Below are 6035 nucleotides of genomic sequence, written 5' to 3' on the forward strand. Positions count from 1 at the left end.
CAGCAGGATGAAGCTCAAGGCGAAGATTTCTTTCTATAGTGTAACCTTGTCCTAAAATACATCTCTTTATAGGGTGGATATTGTACCAGTGACAAACTGATTTGACCTTTTTCTCAAGCTTGTGAAGCCTCAGAGAGCTGGTGTCTCTACTGATACAACTTGATGGAACAGTAATAACGGGAAAACTGTACTCTGCCTCAAAGATTAGTGTTGAGAGCTTCATGTAAAATGAGAAGATATACATGCTGCAGAGATGCAGTAGTACCCTTTCTAAGGAAATTCATTCTTGGAAGTCATACACTGAAATAAAACCTGAATTTTGAAGTGAAGAAGTAGACAGACTTGTATTCCAGAGAAGTGAAGAAAATTCATTTCAACATTTCCTTCTGAAAAGAAGGTCTGGAGTAGAATTTCTAAACTACTCATAGCTTAAGAATGTGACTGGAAGATTTGCCTTCATGTATGTTGGAGAAAAACAGAAAAGAATCTTTTCCTTCTGCAATTTGTCTTTGTTTACATGCTTAACTGTATATTAGAAGAACTGAGTTTAGCTGTCGATGGCTGGTTTTAAGTGTTAAAAGTGGTGGTGGGAGAATGAAACCATCTTCGTGTCAGTTATGCAGTAGAAGGTGGAAGCTAATCCCTGCTTTATTTCTCATTGTGAAATGAATATATTTAATATTCACTATGGTGGCATATAAAAGCTGTACTGATAAGCACTTTACAAAATTCAGTCTCAACAGATTTTCTTAAAGCTGATGTGTTATTCGTGTGTTCTCTTAAATATAAATAGATCTACATGATCATCAATTCAAAAATGAGTTTTTTTGAAGTTAAATGTGTTACTGTTGGCAGGATTTGGACTTTAGTTAGGATGTAGATAGTGCTAAAACTTTGCCACAAATTTTGACTAACCATATGTTGTTTTAGAAGCCCTACAGCTCAGCTGTATACTAGTTACTGATTTTTCCCTCTTTAAATGGAAATTATTTTTAAGAATACACTACTGAAATATCTGTGCTGACCTGCGCATCTTCTGCATGCACTTTTGAATTGTTGCTGTTCAGGTAAATTTTTTTAAATGAGAAGATCAGCATCTGAGGCACCATACAGAGAACTGTAGGAATTCTGTAAGTTGGAAGTAGTGTAAAATGCTTTTGTTTTGCTTCTAGATCTAGTACCTAATGCATATTTAATTTAATGAAGTTCAGCTTCAGTTTAGAGACTGCAAAAATTGATTACTTGTCTCCAAAGGAGACTCTCTACAGGAACTGCAATACAAATTGAATCTACAAATGTTAATGCTTTCTTAAGATAGATAATATTAGAGAAGCAGAAAATAAGATAAACCCAATTGACAAGGAAGAAAATTTGTTTTCTCTCCTGACACAAAATGGACAAAAGAATCTGGGATGAAGCAGCAAAGGATAAACTAGATGTGTTCTGGCACCTCAAGGGATCTGTCTGGATTCATTTCTACTGCTGGTGAAACATGAATGCTTTTACTTGTTATCAATGCATCAGTCTGGGAGAATAATCTGTGAATGAGAGCAGCACCTATACTGGAAAGGAACATTGTTCCTCTTTTGCATCAGGTTGGAGTTTTGAACTAGTCTGGGGCTGAAAGAGCTCACTACAATGACCCATTGCTGGCACCAAGCGCTTATTCTTTTGTGTGACTTTTAGGCCTAGTTTTTCAAGCAGGAGAAAATAAGAAAACACCCATGGACAAGAACTATCTTGAGTCTGTTCTAGTCCAGTAGCTTCTATTAGTAGTGCTCATTGGAAGTGCAGATGTCGTTCCAGATCTGCTCTTTGCCTGTGAAGCGTTTAATAAAGTGGATTGCAGATGCAGGACAGACTTCCTCCTTGGGTTAGAAAGCTGGTACTTTGACTTGAAACCTATGTAGTGAGCTTGTTGCTGGTTCACTGGCCAAGTCTTTGACTTTCCCACAGTGCATGCAGTGCCTTCTGAGGCACTGAGCCTGGACAGGAGATTGTGCTTCCCCCAGCGTTGGCTTTGAGCAAGGCTTGGAATGGTCTGGAGAAGAACATGTTGGCTTATGCCAACACCTTCTCGCGGGCCAGCGTGTCCTCCAGTAGTCACAACAGTATGAGTGTAGCAGGCAGGAGATGGTTACTCCTGCTCAGCTGTATCCTCTTATCCCTGTTACTGCTTTGTGCCTGACAAACTGAATTAGGCATCCTTTAAGGTGGCCTGTAAACACCTTTGTGGTGGTCTAGTGTGTGGTACGCTGACTCCCAGTTCCTGCGTGCTGGTAGGAATGAGTTCTGGAAGCATGCTGTGCTGGAGTCTGCTCTGATAGACTGTGTAAAAGTAATTTTAGTTTCAGATGTGTGGGGAAATCTAGTTGGGCTTCTTTCTGTAATGTAAATGGATATTAGAAACTTTTAAAAAAGTTGAAGATTACAGATGAGATGTATGTGAATTGGTGATGGAATTTGGGGAAACACTGGAAAAGTGTTTAAATAGCAAAAGAACTGCATGTGTCTTGGAGTTTGAATTGAAGGCAGCTTAACTAACTCCTGAGGTACCGATGATGCTCTTCAACGTTAACTAGACTGAAAGCATTTCTGACTACAGAAGTATTTTTATATCATCTGGTACTAGGTGTGAAGATGTATTATTACTGAGAAAAAGAAATAACTTCACTCTTTGATTAATAGGTCCATACCTGATTAAAAGCTGTGCTTGTGTTTTGGCATCCTCTAGAGCTAGTCTAGCATCTTGCTTGCTCTTCTGCTTCTATGCCTCATATATTGTCTTCTCTCAGTTTCTTTTGTGCTCCTGGTGTTCTTCTGCCATCACCAGCTGCTGGCATTCTTCCTTCAAATACATTGCTCCTTCTTTCCGTCTGCATTTTTCTGCCTCTTAGAAACAGACTACTGGCAACTTTTAGTTGCTTGCCTACTTTATTTAGGAAATGGATTTCTTAATCAATTACAAATAGAAAGAAAATACTGTTATAATCTTAACATTACAAATATTTAATGTCTGTATTTAATTTTTCTTGAATAATAATTGGATTTTTAAAAAATCTGTTTGGCATTTAGGTTTTCAAGCATTTCTCCCCAACTATTTGTTAGAAATAGCATCTCTTTTTTTAAAGTGTGTAGCTACTAGGACTCGGGCTTTCAGAGAAGATACTGAAAACATTGAGAAATGAACAGCTGTAGCATGAATGTTACTATTGTCAGCATTTTGCACAGTTGCACTGTAGCTAGGCTGTGGAATTTCTTGAGGCTGTGGGGACTGTGGAAGAGAGGACTATTGCTACCTATGTTTAACAGAGGAGCAGCAGCTGAGGTACTGCAAATATGGGACTTAGCATCACGAGAATTCCATGTCAGACACACATACTAAGTCTGTCTTTACCAGAAATCATCCATTTGGCTGAATTATATGCAGCTAAAGTAAGCATTAGCCTTTTTATAGACCTCCTGCTCCTTCATGTTTCTCTAGCTGTCTCTTTCTGTAACTGCAGAAACTTTCTGCGATAATCCTCCTGCTGCTGCCAAATATGTTCTTGTGCTGCTCTCTCTATTTGTGACTTCTTTGCTGCCGCCTCCTCCTGGTGCCTCCACTCTTCTAATTTCTGTAAACTAAACCATAAATGATAATTCATTGCTATAGCAACCTCAGGTTTGCTGAACACTCTTGCCGGAAGAAGAGCAGGTTCTAGCCCCAAAAGCTAAACAGATTGCCAAAGCAAATGGGAGAGAAATGAGAATAAAGGGGAGAGCAGGTGCTGGTTAGTGATGCTTACCATATGTCGAGTTGGTTCTGCAAATTAGCACTTAAAAGAAAAAATTACTGTCCACTTCATACTCCGTGTAAGGGAGCAAAACCCTAAATTAAATTCTTACATTTAAATTCGAATTTAAATTCTTAAATTCTTACAATTCTTCCTTTTGAGGAAGGATGTGAGGACTATGTGATACAGGTACATGTTTTACATGAAACAAAATGTGGAGACAGGAGATGGAGAAGCGCTCAGGGACAGACAGCTAGGAAAGTTCAGAGAATAAGAGCTGGGAGAAAAAATTGGAACGCATCTTTGTGGAATAAGAATACAAACCCGGAACAGGAACCCAGGCTATGCAACAAGCCAGGAGGCAATAGAAAGCCTTGTCTGAGATTCAGATGTAAACAGAATGGTGGTCGTTTGCAGGAGTTGTCACACTGTGTAAGGAGCATGAAAGAAAGTCAAGGATGTTCATGAAGTGAAGGAATATTGTCCTTATTTTGGGAATGGAAAGTTAAGTACAATCAAAATAAAGGTCTTCTGCTTCACTGAGTACTGTTTAAGATAATTTCCAAATTAACTCAGGGCTCTCAGACCTGCAGTTTGATTGTCTACTTGCTTTTCCTGAAAATAAATTAAGCAGAGCGTGGCACTAATATAAAAAAATGCTTTGTAAGTCAGGTTTCTCGTTTCTTTTCACCCATCTGATTAAAAGTTGCTACTTCTACAAATCTGGTTCTTAAAAATGCCCATTACCGGGGGACACCCTCCAAAGTGTTCACTCCTTTCTAGGTAGGCTGCAGCTCTTCAAAATCACCCCAGGAGGTCACTGTTCTCCCCGGTAAACACCATTCCTAATGAAAAAACAAGTCTAACACAGAAGCACAGCAGTAAGATGGTGTAAGAATGTGTGTTTTATGTGAGCAGAACATTTCAAAAGGTGAGTAGAAATGGGGTAATTATCAGAAACAAACTCTGGTGTAATATGGTATCAATTGGTTTCCTATAGCTTTGCCTAAAGCATTGTTTGGTTTTTTTATGGTGGTGGGTTTTTTTTCTTCCCTAAAGCTATGGCAGGAGAGGTGAAGGATAAAAGTGTTCCTGCTGCATTTTTTTGTGGTACAAGATTCTTGTGTCATTAAGGAATAACCTACATTGCTATGAAATGTCTTCACGACCGTGTGGTTGTAATCATGCTGAGGTTTTTGTCGGGGAAAATGCCCAGTAGTGATTTTGGTGATGTATGAAAAGTGTGGAATATCATCTTCGTGAGCTCACTGTAAGCTAGGTACAACTGGTTGAAAAACAGAATGTGTTTAATGACTGTTTCATTGTCAATACTGAATTTTCTTCAATGAGTTGGAAAATTGTAATTTTAGATCAGACTTAGGATTCATAATGATAAGTGGCAAGTATTTTAAAAATTAAGTTAAATTTGTAGACATATATACTACTAAACTTAGGAAAAATCTAATATGCCGCTAAATGATGTAACTTCATGCATGCATGTGTTTCAGATGAAAAGGTCTGTGATGTTATCCTCTGGTTTGGAATTAGCCCAGGGGCACTGTACCAGTTTGCTGGCTCCTTTACAGTCCTGTGTGGTGTTAGTCTTCTATTAGATTAGCATACGCTTTGTTATATATACGTTTGTTCACGCTGGAGCATCGTTGTGTTTGGATGCAAATGCCTAGCTGACAAGGAGCAAAGTCTACAACAGTTCTGTGTCATCACCCCTCTCAAATGTTCTCTTCTCCAATGAGAATATTATCCTCGCTAATCACATCTCTTCTGTGCCCCTCTGTTGCTCCTTTTCCAGATCTGCCTTCACTTTTTTAATTTGTTCCTGCTGCTTGCTCTTTTTCCATCTCTGTTGTTCTTCCTTCCTTTCCCCACCTGTAGCTGCCTCCTTTCTGCCTTTTCTGCTCTTTTTTTCCCATGCAGATTTCTCTTCTGACCATTTTCCAGGGGAAATCTGAACAGTAATGTAATTAATTCTGTAAAATAATGTAATAATGTTATATAACACACTTAAAGTTGACATTCTGTGAATGATGATTTATCTGTGATTGAGATTTAAAATTCTTGAAAGATACATGATTTATGTGCTTATTTAAGTAGATTTGACTTAAGTGGGACTTTTCCTGCCACTGTGGCCACCAGTGCCTGTTTTCTCTGTGGTAAATGTTCGGCTGTTTTTTTCCCTTCTGGTATGTGCTCGTCTTTGTGATACCTGGTGACTCTCAAGTTAGTCTCCTAGTGTTTAGT

The sequence above is a fragment of the Buceros rhinoceros genome, unplaced genomic scaffold, assembly GCF_000710305.1.
Source record: "Buceros rhinoceros silvestris isolate BGI_N320 unplaced genomic scaffold, ASM71030v1 scaffold11725, whole genome shotgun sequence".
NCBI lineage: Eukaryota > Metazoa > Chordata > Aves > Bucerotiformes > Bucerotidae > Buceros > Buceros rhinoceros.